This window comes from Bombus flavifrons, chromosome 11, assembly GCF_040668555.2.
Source record: "Bombus flavifrons isolate JBK064 chromosome 11, iyBomFlav1_principal, whole genome shotgun sequence".
In the NCBI taxonomy this organism is placed as follows: Eukaryota; Metazoa; Arthropoda; class Insecta; order Hymenoptera; family Apidae; genus Bombus; species Bombus flavifrons.
The window spans coordinates 2,845,886-2,863,537 of NC_138452.1; the positions used below are offsets into that span (position 1 = coordinate 2,845,886).

The window sequence follows — 17,652 nt, forward strand, 5'->3', positions numbered from 1 at the left end:
GGAATTAAATGACTCACATGCAATATTTCGAAAGATACAAGCTAGTTGCGTAGGGTGTGATTTGCGAGTTCCATAATTAAATTCCTGTTTCAACCACACGAGAGGAAGTGATAGGGTTAGTCAAAATCAAGTTGGAACGAATTTCACAACAAATTTTTCATTGACATTTTTACCATTTCACTGTGGTCGAACCGCGTAAAAATTCGTGACACGCGTATAAGAAAATAACAAGGACGTACCGACTGTTCGCAGCTAATACTTCGATATCAGCCAAATCGTCCACTTAGCGATGGTTACGATGGAATTTGCGGTCGAGGAGTTTGCGCTTTACCCATGATACCACGGTGAAACGTTCCCTCGTGATCGACTTTCGATACTATCTCGCGGGGCAAAGCTATGGATTACAGTTACGAAGTATACGTACTAAAAGTTATAAGATACAATTGTTGAGAATTGTGGATCTTAATTGCCGAAATAAAAGTAAAAGAACACTAAGGTTACACTTAGAATTCATATTCGAATAGTTTTAGATTTATTTAATAAACAATTTTCAGGATCTTCGAAGATATACATTTGCATGCGTCTCAGCATTCTCTTTGTCTCACCATCTTCCATACTACTGCCAACGGAACAGTTGCATTCATCTGTTTTTCGAGACGCCGCGCACACACATACTTCCACACACTCATATTCACATACGTGTGTCACTACTACGCGACCAATCTAGTCTAGCACACAAAATTATACTCAATTATACTATATTATATCTCAATGACAATATCTATAGAAACTTCGGAACATACAGATTCAACGATTTGAATTTCCTTTAGTTTTCTTTCCGAATAATCTTTCTCGCATTAAAATATTTCAATAATCCTCGTCAGGAACAAATAGAAAGAATGAAACGTATAAAAATCCAACTAGCTGTATATAATATGTATAGCGCATACAAGTGGAGGTAATAAATTTCTCGACGAGTAGACGCAGAAGAGATTGTAACAATTTGATCATAATTACGAGAGGCGATACGATCGTCATTTGGCCGCAATTACGTGTCTTGATAGAACGCGTATCACTCTCGTAACAGGTTTCTTCTGTGAAACATAATCCGCTCGGTGAGCATCGATACGACCCTCAAAGGGATCCATGTCTGAATAAGCAGCGTTAAATTCAAGCAACACGAAGCGAACACCGCGATGCGTCCCGCGTGCACGTGATGTTGCAGTTCGTTGCAATTAAACCTCGCAGGCAATTGGTGTGCCAGTCCTGTTATTACGATCAGATAATCCGAGCGTAACGTTCTACGAGAACAGGTGGATGGTTCAAGGGCACTGTGTGGCCTCTAATGCACGAAACCTTCCCTCGTCTGTCTTCGCTGCATTTTCACTTTTGCCCAAGTTCGTGAATCACAGCGTGGCGCAACACGTTTCGCTAATTGGATAAATCCATTCATTTTGATGAAACGCCCAGCAACTTGGACGGTGAAAAAACGAATTTAGTAGAACGAAAGTAGGAAGAATAAGGGGGATGAGTTTATTATTCTCATGAGAATTCTACAGAAGAGTTTACTATCTTAAAGGATAAAAAATAATGAAATTTACTCATTAACGTTATTTGGATCATCGCGATCAAAGTAGCAAAGTGTAATTTCACTAAATTGAAAAGTTTATTCAGAGAAGCCAAAAAATGGCATACAGCGTACTTGAAGGTTACACAGTTCGATAATTTCCCCGCGGAGACACGCGCTTACTAACTCATTTTTACTAGGCAATATATTCCGAAGTGTTTTCTCGAACGTTTCGTGCGCGAGTCCGATATATCACGATGGCAATCAACATTATCTCACATCGCCCCGTCCTCTAATTATAAGCCGCCATTGAAAGATATACATTTCTCAAAGTTGTTTCGTGCCTCGAGGGTGCATTGTCCTTTGAGAACATATTAACTGAACGACCATAGAATAACGTTAAAAACGCAACAGTCCAGCCATCCCTTCGATAGTGTCCAGTATCACTATCCGCCATATTTCATCTGTGCTTTTCGTGCGATACTCCGTTCATATTTCAGGCTTATCAACGCGTGCCCAGAAGGTCTCACGCTCTATCTTCCCCTTTTTTTTCTACTCCGTCTACGCCACCCCACAATTATAGTATGATTTTTACGAAAAAATGCAACGAGATCCTTTATTCATTTTTATACAAGGCCATAAATAATGCAGATACGACGAAATGTGTGTCGATGGGAATTTTTCAAGACAGCGCGGCGTCTTTCGCTCGAAGGCGGGCTCATCGAAAAAGAACCAATGATTCATATACATATTAATACCGCCTCTATCCCCCTTTTAAACTCGTATTTATAGCTCTCCGAGAAGCAAAGCTATGCTGCTAAATTCCATGAACCAGTTCCTTCGCGTATTATTCGAGAAGGAATTGTATTAAGAGCGATCAGATAAATCATGCGTCTATAGTCAAATACCAACATAACGATCGTCCTATCGTTCTAAGCAATATTTATTAACAATACATTGGCTTCAAAGTCCAATCCCTATGATTGCTTAAATTCCGATCGATTAGTACATCGCTGATAATCTGAAAATCGGATTTTGATTGTTCGAATCCAATGAAATTCAATACAACGCTTTCATAGTGATTAGGTACGATTTTAATTATCTCAGCGCTCGTTGTCTGTTCATCTAGCTGGTCCTTTTCCATTTACATTTAAATATTTAACAATTAAAATACCGGGAAGCTTATCCGCGGAGCTGTTTAAAACCATAGGTATAACAATCCTGTTCATATACCTGTGTAATGCAAGTGACCGGAATGGTATGATAATAGTCACGCGATTTCCAGCAATCGAACTGATCGATTGAACGATCGAATAAACGATAGTTAACAACAGGGTAATTTGATGGCTATAGTTGATTGTGTAGAATTTTAATCGCACAACGACGAAAGAATATTCAATTTTTCGAATCTTTTATTTAAAATATATATTATGAAACAAATCTTTATCTCGAAAGTTCCAACGAAAGATACAGTAGCTTTATTCATAAATAGGAAAGATGATATGCTTTATGATAAATACCATTCGATGCATTCGTGATTTCACTTCAGTAATATCATATGTAAGGCCACAACTTATTTATTCGGCAAGATAAATGGAATCTCTTCCAAATCACAAATTGTGATTTCTTCATTTGGTGAAACTTCGAAGTAAAATATCAAACGTTCTTACGTATAACGATGTAGCCTGGTATTTGAGGCAAGTATGAAAAATTAGAAAAATGAAAAAAATACAAGTTTCTGACTCCATCCAAGTATAAAATTTACCATTCAAGTTTAAAGTTCGTACGATTGAATAAAATTCCATCGAACGATTACCGCGTGTTCTCGATAGAAAATTCTGTTATTGCAGAACGTGAGTCGTTCACCTAAGGTTACAATGCGTCTTAAACGAACATCGATTCGAAAACAGTCGGCGGCGGAACTCGCGGACGAATAATTATTATTGAATCATCCGATTACGCGGCGTAATCTCACGGCTGATCTCTACGCGGATTAAAACGTTGCAACGTTTTTTCTTAAGGGATAAATCCGGTTCCTCGACGCGATAAAAGCGTTTTAATTAAGTATTGAACAGCGTACGCTTGTTATTTATTTTCATTCGTTCCATTATTCATTCGCCCCTATCCCATTTCTTCGCCTATCTTCGCAACACAGTTTCAAATTAAGCAGAAGACTCAACTTCGTCCTGAGACCACTGTAATTCCTATCTCACGACCAACGATCGTTGTTGAACTCATTTTCTCTACTTACGATTTTTATTAAATTCCAGCATTCTGGAATGCATCGCAGCTTCACTTTTCAGTAATTTAATTTTAGTCCTGCGATTACAAATGCGTATATTATGCTTTTAGTACCTCCTTGAACATTTGAAGAAACGAAAACTACGTTCTTGAATATCAGTTATGCAGACTAATATTAATTAAATTAAACTAACAATGAGGTGAACACAATAACTAAACTAACATTATTCCTTTCTCACAAAATATCGTGGGCTTCTCACCGAACAAATTTTTATAAATACGAGTAAAGAAAGAAAATCTAAGCGGATATTTTATATATTTCTTTATATCATATGCACTTTGTACATTTTTGCAGCTTCTGTCCCATAAATGCAAAAATATCCGCAGTCTAACGATTCCAAACTGTCGACTAATGGTCTATATGCTGCATATATTACACATTTTTTTTAAACATCTTTCATTTTGATCTCTCCGATACAAATTTCATATCGTAGTCGTCGTTTAGTTCTAGCGTTAACAAAGTGGTGCTCGAACCGAAGCCCGTGTCACGGTGCTTGATAAGTGCGAATGTAATGCGAATTTCGTTGGTGGTTTTATTGTGAATCGAGCTAGTCGCGCACTTGCCAATTTACGAGCAACTTGTTCGGCTGGTAGCTGAGCTAGGTGGAGCTCTCTTGTACACACGGTAGTAGTACGCGACCACGATAAAACGTTGCGTTCGAAGGGTTGCCGGTGCGTGCTGGCGCAGATAAATTTCGAGTGTAGAAAGCGATTATAAGCGACGTTGATTAATGCTACCGTAATGAATGGGCATTCTATAGGACTTACCAGCATGGATGGGTGTATACTGATGGACCTTATCTTATTGGTATAGAAGGTCGCGCAAGAAATAATGTTTTTGCGATGAACCACTCGGATAATAGACGACTAATGGCTGATGAGCTAAGGTTTGTTTGCAGTTAATTGATTATTCAAGAGTCTTTTCTTAACTATGAATATAGACATTCTCCCACGATCTTGCTACGTACTCTGACACTGAACTATAAATATTACAATAATCGAATCTGTGTTTGTAAACTCCATTAAGAAAAACGAAACTATATATAGTGGCTCGCAAAGTGATATAATGAGTTCTCCATGGTAAATGTTCAAATATTTTCACGAGCTTGCCCACAGAGAACTACTGTTCCTTAACTCTATTGAGGCTAACACAGTTATTGAGAAACAACAACTTCTGGGAGACCACCTTATACCTCCGAACGTCTTCGTTTTCCTAAAGCGATTTCATTGGCAAATGATCGGAGCTTCGATCGAAGTGAATTTAAACCGGTTTGCGTATGCGTAAAGTTGATCGAGGTAAGGGTAAAAAGGAGATAAAAAAGGACCAATAGCCACGTTGTTTCGAGTGACTACGACCGGAGAAACGTTCGCGCGATATCTTCTCGCGGAATCCGGAGCGGAGACGCGTCTCTCGCGAAGTGAGCCGTGCAAACTTGTCGCGTAAATCGTATCAACTCGGTATGTGTATAGTGCGGCACCGCGGTGGCATGCAGAAACAACTAAACTGCGGCATCGTAAACCTTGATTTTTTTCTGTACCTACCCGTTGTTCCTCTCTGTCCTTCTGAATCCTCTTTCCCTCTTTCGGTGAATGGAAGCTGCCTCTTTCGCTCCGCTAGCAAGTGGAGTACGCCTATAAAATAAATAGCGGCGAACCTTGCCTGCTTCGGTTGCTATTGAACTTTAGAAGTCGCCATAAACCTTTCAGTGCTCCTTTCTCCGTTCGTCGCGCTCGAGTTCGCGCGCTCCGACTCGTAAGCGCTGCGCTAGCCAGAACGCTGCTCGTCTTATCAACTCGCGATTAAATCGAGCTACGTCCTTTACCGATCGGAGTCAGTAAAGTTAACGAACCTCGAAGAAAAGGGTGAATGACCTCGTGTTAAATCTCTTGCTATGAGTTTTGACGTTTCCATTGAAATACAAACGAGGAACATATATAACAATTGAAGATCGCAAGAGAAAAATATGATAAGTTCGTTTTTGTTGATCCTCTGACTGTTATGCCAAATATGTAGGTATTTATTACAACATTTAATACTTAAAATAAAGTTTTATTCGGGATCCATTTCAACAAAATATGAATTTTCATAAGTATCTAGTCCATAAATCACTATTAATTCAAGTTTATAGGTATCAAAAGTAACGTTGTTCTAGGTTCTAAAATAACGTTTCTTTTAAATTCTTGGTTTCCAATCTTTAAATTCGCAGCAGTTCGAAATCTTTGCTGGTAAATGATTCTGGAAATTTGATTACTGTAAAAAATATAAATTGGTCATTTTCGTCATTCTGACGATTTTAATATTGCAGTAAACGGTGTAAGCGTTCTTGATCGGCACGTTCACGTGTGTTACAAGCCGACCAGTATAACATTCCACTCGTGAGAAACGCGCTCACGGCTACGCGATCGGTTTCTGTTAGATGATTCGATTAACCTAATGACAGTAGGCGGGCACGAATCTAGCGATTTTCCCGGTTAAATTCCCCGCGTTATGCACGCGAAATGAATCGCAGCACGATTGGCCTCGCGTCAACGATCGGTTGCGTTCGATCGACCACGATGACTTCAATGTCTGCTAAAGACAGCTTCTCCTCGTGGGATCGCGTCATTTACTCTAGTTCATTCACTCATCGTGACTTTGACTCGCTTGCTGCTTCGTCTCTATGTAAGCTACTTTTTCCTGGGAACGATCGACTACTCTTTCAATCTGTCCTCGTGATCAAGACCTAAGTCTATTCTAAGCTAATGACGCACCTACGAGACGCGTAAATGTATTACTTGTACTTATCGTAATAATAGTAACTACGTGTGATTCAGAGATTTTACAATCCAAACGAAATTAACGGCTATTCGATATTTGGTTCTTGTATAATCTTTCAAGCTCAGGTAAATAAATTAGATAAATTTGAAGAAAGATTTTCGTTTTTATAATAAAATTTCGAACTTTGCTGGAATCTTTGCTATAGTTTCACGAAAGATCAAAGGGGGCAAGTCTTTGTGTTTGCCTCTGTCGATTGGTGTAATTATTCTTTCCTCCATTCTTTCTCATTCAAAATTCAATCGTTCCAGAATTAATAATTTAAGGCACTGATTAAATGAACCCATCTTTTCTATCTCTATGTTGAGAATTACATCTTCAATCCTCGTACGGAAATACAGATATACAATCACGTCGATACAAACTGTATGTTAGTGTTATTACTATAGCATCACAATCAGCAAGCAACCATTGTTTCTCAAAGATAAAAAGTAGAACCTTGAACTTATCTCGATAGTGCATTCCGAGAGATCGATCTGTCGAGCGATCACGAGTTCACGATCTATCATAGAGCCCTCTAATTGTCGATTAGCGATATAAGGGTTGGCCGATCGTGATTGAGAGTGCCTTCACGATATCGCGAAGGGAAGGAAGGGGAGACATCGAATAGGTCGAGGAGGTCTCTTATTAAAGTACAGACAAAATGATCGGGTCGTCTTTGAGGAGTGAGTGCCGCTTGTCAGCTTATTGTAGCACGGGGCAAACTAACGCAGCTATCCATTTATCGGCCTCCCATCAAGATAACAAGACTTTTTTCCTTCGTTAACAACGCTCACGAGGATAGTGCTCGATCCACTGGACAAGACCCTTCATTATAGCCCTGCGTAATTAAGCTTTGTACACGAAAAGAATGGTTCCCTTTTACATTCTTCTTTCCTCTTCTCTCCTTCTGTCATTTGGCCATCAACCTTAGTACTATCATTTTGCAGAAACGCCAATAAGTCGCGGTAATACGATGGCGCTATGGCGATGGTGTTAAACGATGTTACAAAAGTTCTTGGTTTTCATAGCAGAAATAAGTAGTCGTTTCGATATTTCATGATGCCACGATATAAAATAGAACAGAAAATGCCGAAGTATGCCGCATAAAATGTTCTAGTTAAAATGTCGATAGTAAATACTGGAAAATCTATTTGTGATTCTGAGTTTTCACTTCGAACGATCTACGAATCAATATTCTATGCGATTTTGAAGTTCGTTAACGAAACGTTTCTGAGCAAGGGTTATGGATGATGAGTATATTTCGTGCAGAGAAGCGAGGTTTACGAATCGCGTGAGTTACGATCGTGGCCAGCGGCCACGTACCTATAACCGACACAATCGCGTCGTAAAAAGTTTAAACGCGTATAAAGACACGTACGTACCGCGAATCAACTTTCACGTCACGACGTGTAAAGTGGATGCGTGCCGTGAACTCGCGTCGATTTATTCTCGTTTTCGCGATACGCGTTCTACCATTAACATTGGCCTTCCTCCGCCGACCTGTGCCCTCGGGCGACAATTTTATTTCAAATTACACGTTCAATTTGAGGATCATTCTTCATTAGCTCCCGTTCTGTAATTGTCGTTTATCAATAGCTAAATTGCCATTGAAACTCAAATGGAGCAAATAAGGACACGAGAAAACGTTGATACATCAATTATGATTATTCAAGGTACGAACGATATAACGTGTGAGAGGTAAATGAGGAACGATATACGGGCGAAAAATAAAAATTTCAGACGGGAGTAATTGGAGCCATTAATTCTCTAAGAGTCAACTGCTTCCAGTCAACTGAACGATGAAAAGCTAAATCGCGTGTTCGAATTACCATTTGAAGCGAGAAAACGAGATCATCAGTCCCGGCAACCTACGGCCTTCGCCTCGTTATATTTCTCCCCTATATTGTTAAACGAGATTTACGCTGCTCCGTAGCAGTAAACCATCCGCGATGCAGTTTCTTGGCACTCGGACTGATTGACCACCTAGCAAATGGTCGTACGCCGACCTCGGGGATTAACACGTTTGCGGCATAACGCGACACGAACGACATTGCCTAAGAACGTGCGCTATTGTTGCTTAATCCGACGTTGATGTCCTTATCAATCGTCTATAAACTCGCATATACGATACACGTACAGTGGGTGACAAAAATATTTGAACATTTACCGTAGAAAACTAATAAGAGGTTTTCAAGTTACACAATTAAGGATACTGTGTATCTAACACACAAAACGAAATACGCGAACATTTTCTCGAGAACGCGGAGCATAATCAATGATCGCAATACGATTATGGTTGCGTCAAGATCTTCCGCGCGCGAGAGATCGTATCGCGTCCCTCGTAGCTGTATCGTTACAACGCCGGGGAATAGTTAATAAGAATAACAGTGAGTAACGTTCCTCACAAAGCATCGTGCGGCCAGTCGAGCATGTGGATCCCCTTACATAACGCAATCGGCAATAAATGTACAGGGTGTGCCGCGAGTCTATTGCCAACTGATTCAGTCGCTGGTTCGTACGTTTACGTGACGAATGGCAAATGTGAAGTTCTGTCGATATCGGTTCGATGAATTGTGGGACCCTTGCCAGATAGGTTTGTCGTTGAATTGATTTGTGATTAGAGGTGATTGAAGTTGGAAGTAGATAGACTGGTGGCTGTGTAATTGAAGTTTCATGGCATTGATTGAAAGCAGACAAACATTAAGACGATGTGGTTTAATGACGATAATAATAACACGTTAAATTATTTCCTATATTTCACTTTTATTACTATTGAAACAATAAAATTCTTTTTTCTCGAAACTACAAACAAAACTGTTCTCTGCGAATAGACGAAGAACGGTTATAGGTAATAAACTCGTTTCCCATGATCTTTAGTTCAACCCATAAATATCCTAATAATATTTCACAATGTATACACAGCATGACTTCGATCCTTATTATTTTCGTAATCTTTTGCCATCGAAACGCATTTGAAAAAATAAGAGGTCGAAACACTCGAGACTTTTCGCTTCCTTTAATATCGTAAAATCTTTAAAGAATTAACGATTAATTCACGATACACCCTATGTGTAATACCGATTTCTTCGTGAAAAACCGATCGCCTAACTCGCTGAAACGAGACCATCTTCGACATTAACCACATTTCATCTTTGTCCACTGGCAACACGATCGAAGATACGAGTTCTCGTAGACTTTAATAAACAAGTTGTCTTTCTCGCGCGTACATCAACTTTTCCATTAAACTTTCGACGAACCGTTGTCTCTCGTTGAACACCCACGCACCTCGTCTGACACGAGTCTCCCCGCGATAACAGCGCAGCGTAAACGTTTGTGATGTAACACACGAACCTCCCATCGATGGCCTAGAACCTCTCAGTGTCGGTGATTTACGGAATCCAACTGTTTGCGAGGCGTTTTGTGTACGTTTGTCGTTCCACGGTTACAAAACGCTCAATGTCCGATCGGAACGAGAACCTTGCTAAGAATGTACCATCTAAATTTCTCATGGACGATTTACTGCTTCGAAGTTACATCTGGGGCAGTTCCACTCGAACGCGACTTACTGGATATTACGAAATTCTCTCTTCTGCCATGGATGATGCTTGTGATTCACAGAGTATCTCATAATGTATGGATTTTCATCCTTGAAACAGAATGTACTCAAAGCGAAACATAGTATTACGAAAAGAAAATAATTGCTAAGGAGAAGAACTATTTCTTCGACGTTACATTAATTTTACGTGAGAAAAATTATAAGAATAACGAATTAAATGATGATCAAGTAGATAATCCTCAATTTTTTGCATATGATAATTTCTTTATTTACGAATCCCCTAATTTTTGTGTGCCGTTTTATTTTTTAATTAATAGTCACTTTGTTAGAAACATCATTTTATAGTGACCAGAATTGACTTAATTGAAATTGATTTGCTCTCATGGACTATCATGAAGTTGAAAATGATTGGATCGAATCGTTCGTGATTATAAAAGTTTCCTGTTAAGGAATTACCTAGTTAACGGGTAAAGCTTCTTGCAGACAGATTGAATTACGCGTCGGAGATTTCTAATGCTCGATTAGTACCCGTTTGGAAATTCGTGGCGGAGTGTTGGTTCTTGCTATTCGTGTGCAACGCCACGATACTCTTACAAAGAATACGAATGTGGCCATTGTCGCGAACAGTTTCTTTCACAGACCTCTGGAAAGCTGAGTGTATGGTGATTTTTTTCAGAAGACAGCGCGATACGTGGAACATGAGAACAATGTACCCAGGACAAGTGAAAGCTACATATATTTGATGCGTTATGTATTAAGATTCATGCGTTAAAACCGTTCGTATGCATTATCGTATTCAGTGACCGCAACGATATTAAATATTCGAATTTTTCACACGATTCTTGAACTTAGAAAATCACGATGTAAAAAGGATTTGTTATATTTATAATGTACAAAACGTCACGAGAAAGATAATGATAACATTGATCCTAATAACTACGCTGTAAATATTTTGGACACATTTACATTTTTACGAAAATAATTAAAAAGATAACATCCAGACAATTGGTATTTTTTCGCCTATTGTTCTATTATTGGTAGTACTATATAGTTTGAATATTTAATATATTTTTGCTCATTATGTACGTTCTATGCATTTCTGTATCTTGAAATTTCTCATCCGATACCGAAAAAGTATGAAAAATATTGACGAGTTACAACACTTCGAGTAGAATGAATATTTAATTTCCATTTCTGGCTAATTCTTTCATCGTGTGAAAGAATAAACAACACGAATGAAATGCGCTGTTATAACACTGACAATTTAAGGGAGTTACCTTCATAAATTCTATAATGACTTTTACCATTGTTTTTAACATGCCCCGATTTCACTACCAAGTTATTCGTGTGTTAATACATTCACCAAGCCTATACGGACACATCTATAGCAACTAAGAAAGCTGACCTCGTGGATGGCTCTATAAGGCTTGAAAAAAGCCGAACGTATGCCTCGAAGGTGCAATTTATGACTTCGTCATTAAAATGTATAAAGGTTCTGCTTATCACGTGCAACGTCGATGTATACGACGCGGTATATTGCGAGGCGGCCTTTTACGCCGCGAAGAAGCATCAGTTTCTTCTGCAATGCCTAACAGCGCCAACAAAAATCAAATCGTTCCAAAGTAAAACCTAAAAAACGACCAATAATTGTCGTAGTATGATTTGCAGATAACGAACGTCGTTGGAATAAATTGAAAGTTAATTGGACTTTAAAATTCAATAACGATACGAGTCGCTGCATCATTTATCATCCCTGACTGTGTTTCATGCTCACCCTAAACAAACAAAGTTAACGTTATTAATGACCAACCAAGAATTCTTCACTGAGGCGCATGGCTTGAAAAATATCTATCGCAAAAAGATCTCCGAGTTGTGTAAAAAAAGAAGGAGATCTAAGGAAAATCATTTCACTGTGCAAGCCGCAGGTAAAGAAGGTTTATAGACGTGCAATTTTAAAATCCAATATGTTGTCAGTGAATCTCACGTCAGAACTATCTGTACATCTGATTTTCGGATTAAATACGTGTTGTGTTACTTTCTTCCACGAAATATTAATAACATTAGAGTTACGTAGACTAGTATTAATCGTTTCTTAAAAAACACCCTTCGTACACCTCAAACTATGTCCTCCATAACGATCTCAAAATTCTTTTCGCTACAGAAGAAATACGTAGACTATCAACGCACTATCATCAAAGTATCAAGCTGCACGAAATGTAACAAGAATGCTAAAGAAACAATAGGCAGTTGATCTACTACAGACGAGAGAAGAAGCAAGCCAAAATTATCGAAGATCAAGTACAAAGATCTAGAGGTATAAAGGTCAGTATCGTCGCTGGATGAAGTCTCTGCTCACGTCAAATCACATCACAACACATTTGCTTATTATTCTATATGCTAAAGAGTAGATTGTAAATAATGTAGAGCAAAATAAAAAAGAGTAAACACCGTGGGTTCATCGCCTATTTTCAAGTATTCCTTTCCAACTATTTCATTTAAAATACTTCGTTTTAATCAACAAATGAAAAGCGATATCAAAATTCAGAAAATCAACAAAAGTATTCTTCGTCTGCTATTAATCACGAGGATCGATTTATCTCCTCTACGTCTTTCCACGTTGCTTCAGAACGCATCGTAAACCGCTTACTCGAGTCTTCAAGGATTATCGACTAACGATTGCTGTCCTCCGTGAAGAGCTTGATGGGTGTGTACGAGATCCATTTTCGGAACGTTGGAGAAAAAAAGTTGCGAACAGCATGTCGTCACTCGGAGCCACCCCGCGGCCTCGCGACCGACTTTATACGGCTCGCGATGCGAGTTAAAGAATTCTACGATCGAGAGTAAATTCTGGCCTCGTTCGAGAGGAACGACAGCTATTCCACGTGCGTAGGCATACGACGAGTTTGGAAACGACACAGTTATCGCCAGCTGATTACGCTAGACTTCCGAAGGAAAATCTACCAACACGATCTCAAATCGTAACATCTTTTCCCGATCCATCCTGCGCGTCAACGATGGCAATTCCACTTTCCATTGTTCCAGCTTGTTACATTGTGCTCCAGATATGTCTCGATACGTCTTTCGAAGCATCTTTGTGGAACATTTAATGGCCCAAACACGACATCCTATTTCTTTCACGAAGCCTGTCGGTTTCGAACAGTTACGAAAATCCATAGGATCTCCTGATTTTGTAAGCGTAAAGCATTGTGCGCTGTAGTTAACGAGTCTACGACGGAACCTCGTAAAACCAAGGATATTTGCCTCGAATCCCACGAATCTCGAGTTATTTACGGTTTCTACAGGTTCACAGGTTTCGAATCACGCGAGTTAACGATCGTTGATATCAGATTCTGCGAATCACCATACACTACGGATTCAAAATCTTTTCTAATTGTAAGAGTCTAACGTGAGACAACGTGTAACTTGTCACGTGTAACAGTCAGGAAATTATCGTGCGAAGACAACTTATCGATTAATAAATTTTTATGTTAAATTTTACAACATCCTTAACCCGAACGTTTGTCCCATTTAAAATTTAAGCTTGTTATACCCAGCACACGTATTTTTTTATTGCACGTACCAAGTATGTTCGAGTAACTCCATAAACGTTGTCCGGTCATAATCAAGGGCCACGAGCTTCCTCTGTAATGTCGTAACGGTGACCGGGGACATTTCACGGCGACACGCGTGACAATTGTTCACGTGTTGAAATCACACATAATCCACGTCGGAACCGTGTCGAACAAGGTCGTGGCAGAGTCGTGTGTCGCAAAGCCGACGTACCTAACTGCATTCTTGGCCCGCGAGCGCGTAATTCACTCGGCGGGCAATTACTAACGGACGACGTCCACCTTCGGATTTATCGAAATTGGAGCACGCTGCGAGCGATAATAAAGAGAAACCAACCGGATGAACCCTGCAGCTTGTCGCCGCGAGTTAACAGGATTACGGACGAGCGCAATTAACGACCGTACTGAATAATCGATGCGACGCCTGCGCATCATCGCGAAAATAAACCGTGTCGCTCGATCCGACTTGCCGCCATTTACGATCTCTCGCTGCGTTTACGGCTGACTTTACGAGAATGATTATGCTTTCCTTGCTTTTGCCTTTTTTAGCGAAATAAAATGTCTAATTAAATAAGCTGAAAATGGTGTAGAGGAAGGTAGGTTGATATTATCGGAGATTTCTTACTTGGTATGTTACGCGTTCTTAGCAGCATTTCAGATTATTTGATTTTGTTATTGGTCGAACCACGGAAGGAAATCCACGCCATAAGTATATCTATAACGAAACACGATGATCGTTCTTACCTGAAACAGAAAATAGTTTCTCATTAAGTTGGAAACTCTCACTGCCGATTTACATCTCTCTATTCTTAAGTATTATTTGCTATGTACAGTTACATAATATGATTGTTCCTTATTTATGAAATAAAACGGTCCCTGATACTTTTAACCGAAAAGTAATTACAAAAGGCTATCAGATATCTGATATTCTTTATTTCGTTAAAATTCACAACTCGTGACTTCTCCCATAGGGGACAGATATCCGAGGAATGCGAACAAAAATTAACACACAATTTCCCTCGGCGGAACGTTTCCCGCGCGAGATCCTATTCTCCTTGATGCCGAGTCTCTCTTTCTCCCGTACATTTCTACGGTTGCGTAATCTAATATGTACTAGGAAAAAAACGGTTCTCTCGTACGCATACGAAACGCAGTTGATCACCGTGAGACTGGGCAAAATGCCAGAGATAGGAATAAAATCCAACAACCTTCTCAGGGGGTCGTTTCCTCGATACTCGACCAATGTTCGAGATTGTTAATCCGATTTTTCTGCGTCTTCTCTCTACGGTACGAGCCGAGCGGAGGTTCGATCGATCGTAGTCTCGAACCGAGTCGAGGTATCGAGTTTCAACGTATACAACGCCGCGTACTGTGAGACAACTGGGCGTGTGATGTACCGGGGTCGTTTCTGTTGGCGAGTAATGCGACTGCCCGCCATTAAACAAGATATACGCGGCTACGACCGGTTGGATTTCGTATGTTAATTTGATGGTGACGACACTTTGAGGAACGACGCGACGGTCGTCCGGCTGTGTGTTTCGTCGGATCGTCAAAGACGGCCCCAGGGATCCCCCATCGCACTCTCGTGTGTCTCCGAACAATTCGTTCATCGATCATATGGAAATTAGACCTTAACACGAACCTTTATTCAGGTGTCCACAGAGGAAACTAACCGTGTTATGAGAGTCATAACTTTTTGGAATAAGAAATTGATGAATGTAAAAATGAATAAAGGGGATTTAACACTAACCTTGCCAGGTTCGATCAAATGACCGGTTTCAAAATTTAATTTAAAGTTGTACATTCATTGTTATTTCTTTTCTTCATCTAGCTTTATGTAAATTCTTATATTATCTGATTGATCGATTTCTCAATTTTTACTGATATAAAAATTTACCTAAAGTTGAATGAACAAAAGAGACAACGACGAACGTACAATCTTTAATTAAATTTTGTAACCGGGCCTGATTAGTATTAAAGAGTGACTCTTTTAATCGGATTTACATAATGAAGATAAGTAGTTTAGGAATTGATTAGGGAAATTGGAAAAGATTTTGGAAGTAACTTTGTCGAATTAAGTGCGTAATAAGAAGTAAAATTTAGTTATTTAAGAGTAAGTTTTAACAATGGAAAATTAAAATGTAGGTAGAATATAAAAGAGGGGAGAGTGTAATTTGAACACTTTATTCCAATTTTATACTTCTATTGGACACAAAGTTTGCCAATTCAAATGCATATTGGATTTCAAATAAATCGTAACTTTTATTTATAAACCTAAATATAAAAAGTGATATGGACTTCAACATAGAGGTTCACTTAGATAGGAAACCGATTTAAAGACAATTTCTAGATCTTATTTAAGATTCTCTTAATTCCCTTAATTAGAGATATTCTTTCCATGAACATTATCTAACCATCACGAATAACTTATAATGACCCAAAATATCTCTCGTATAGTAACATAAAAAATATCCTTACCGTTTCTGTTATCTATCATACTACGTATATTAATTTGATAACACTGACATTATAAGAAAGGGCGACTATCCCGCTGTATATTTCGTTGAGACGTCAAGCGTGCCCCCGGGAGTGTGTATTGTAATATTTGTAATACGCCTTCTCCGTTTCGTAGTTTCATGGCTTATGGGTTCGTCGATCATGCGTGTATAACCGCCGCAGCACAATTCCCATATCTTACACAGCGAAATCTCTTGTATAGCAAGAGATATTACAGTTATAAAAGTATTTATACTTATTATTGACGTGCACGATGAACACAACGATGGCGAAGCAAGGTGTTGTTGATGGGGTATTCAAGAGCGCGCTTATGTGCTCGAATAATGTATTTATGTGCCATTGAAATATGAAACAAAGAGCCTTCCATCATTTCGAACGATGGAAAAAGGGAAAAAATTTCAAAGAAAGGCTATGAAATTAAAACATAAAAATAAATTTCTCGAAAAATATTCATATAAAGAAGTTCAATAGGCCCATTTTTAGCGCCTATTATATATCTGAAAGAACTATTCATACAGTATATTAATTTTTTACTAAGTATATATATATATATATGTTTGCAATACAATCTTGTAGCTATCTTGTTGCTTCTACATACATCTTCAGTTTGGTTTAAAATTTTACCGATTTAGTATTGCAATGCTATATCGTTATAACGCTAATGAAACCTCGAAATGTCTTGCATAACACATACTATATACACGTAGAAGTTTTCCATCATGAGTGTTTAAATACTCTCGCGTGCCACTATCAGGCTATAAAATATGTAAAACCTGTATACTTTTGATACATAACAACGATGTTTTACCGCACAAACTACCAATTTGAATATTCAACGTCTGTTAACTTGTAACTCTCGATACACGATTCTTCCGTGCTCATAAACAATTCAATCATACCCGCACGCATACCTGACCTCATGGATTCGATTGTTCCTTTCTCACGACTGAGTACTCCTTCAGATATACATACACGAGTATGTATATTGCATATGTTCTGGACAACACACGAATGACAGATACAAGTTTCGTTACTTAACCAACGATATCGTTCGGGGAAAGAATAAAAAATGCGCTCGTACCGTTACCAAATCGAACGAGCTCTTAATACCTCGTAAAAAGGATAAATAAAACCATAACGCACTTAATAGTTACGCAAAACGCATCATAGATTTACGATTTGCTCTGCCTCGCAGGAAATAAAAGGTTTCTCGGAAACGTCGCATTGGAATTCTCAATGGCACGAACCAATAAGAAATTCACATGTTTCACAATGTAATTATTACATAGGTATTTTGTTGAAGAATCTTTTTGTTTCAACTTTCACGAAATTGCTACCGTTACAA

At 38.9% G+C, this 17,652-nt stretch overlaps 1 protein-coding gene and 1 long non-coding RNA gene across 3 annotated transcripts in view; both read right to left on the reverse strand.

Moving 5' to 3' along the window:
- LOC138184687 (uncharacterized) overlaps nucleotides 1–17,652 on the reverse strand; it is a 215,189-nt gene that overhangs the window by 126,064 nt on the left and 71,473 nt on the right. The gene's annotated exons all lie outside the window — the stretch shown is intronic.
- LOC138184932 (uncharacterized) lies at nucleotides 6,029–16,635 on the reverse strand. Of its 2 annotated transcripts, XR_011174457.1 has the most exons (4): nucleotides 16,269–16,635; nucleotides 14,416–14,534; nucleotides 13,802–14,330; nucleotides 6,029–9,320 (listed from the first exon to the last, which is right to left on the reverse strand). It is a non-coding gene; the product is annotated as an uncharacterized LOC138184932 (long non-coding RNA). The 2 variants fall into 2 exon arrangements; XR_011174456.1 differs by lacking the exon at nucleotides 6,029–9,320 and having other exon boundaries at nucleotides 13,705–14,330.